Raw genomic sequence first — 906 nt, 5'->3', positions numbered from 1 at the left:
TATACACAGCTTACAGATATCTAATCTTAGTTTTACAAAGGAGAGTCAAGAAAAGTGAATTTGGATGTGAAAGAAAGTTATAGGTAAGTAAACCAGCCTAGTAGACCATTTTCGCCGTTCTGCAAAGTTACACATCATCCTACACGTATTTGACTTTTCATGCAACAAGTTAAAATTACCTCCTCTGCTTGTAGGATGCAACTATCTTTGGGCAGATGGAGATGCTCTCACTTTCTCTCTACATAGAGTAGGAACAAAATCACAAAGTGATGTCAAATTCTCTTTTAGTTCAGTCACAAAATTACTTGAATAAAGCTAAATAAGGGAAAGTTAGTATATTATACATGCTAATAAATTTGAAGAATTCTCCACAATTTCTGTGGCTAATTATGAAGCTATAATATCTTTTTCACTTTTTTTTCACTTTTTAGTCCATATTGCTTTTGTCCTTAGCTTCCACTTATCTTGGTTCTTTTTTTTTAGGCAAGGCAACCCTTGGTTGACCTTACAGGTTGCAAGAAACTTGTCAGCTTATAATCCCTTATTTTTTATTTTTTATGACTACTGCACCTGGTCTTCCTAAGTGGTCTCCCATTCAAGTACTAACCAGGCCTGACCCTGCTTAGCTTCTGAGATCAGACGGGATTCGGCCTGTTCGGGGTGGCATGGCTGTAGACTTGTCTTGATTCTTTACCTAGGAGAATGGCCATGGCCAAACCATTCGTCCTAGAGTGTCTGTATCTTCTGCAAACTTGTTTTTATTGGGTTGCTACAGTTTTCTATTAACGTTTACTATTGAGACATAAGAATACTGAGAGTTACCCTAGAAAATCCCCTGGGATCTAGATACAGATTTCCTGACCACACAGCATAATATCAACCTATTTCCCCTTGATAATTAAGGTC

At 37.3% G+C, this 906-nt stretch overlaps 1 pseudogene; it reads right to left on the bottom strand.

The window, feature by feature from the left end:
- Window positions 1-558: 558 nt before the first annotated feature.
- Window positions 559-677, bottom strand: LOC120619887 (uncharacterized; annotated as a pseudogene).
- Window positions 678-906: the final 229 nt, after the last annotated feature.

The sequence above is a fragment of the Pteropus medius genome, unplaced genomic scaffold (assembly GCF_902729225.1).
Source record: "Pteropus medius unplaced genomic scaffold, Ma_sr-lr_union100, whole genome shotgun sequence".
Lineage (NCBI taxonomy): Eukaryota > Metazoa > Chordata > Mammalia > Chiroptera > Pteropodidae > Pteropus > Pteropus medius.
The sequence above is the reverse complement of the archived record's forward strand: the minus strand, read 5'-3'. Positions and strand labels throughout refer to the sequence as shown.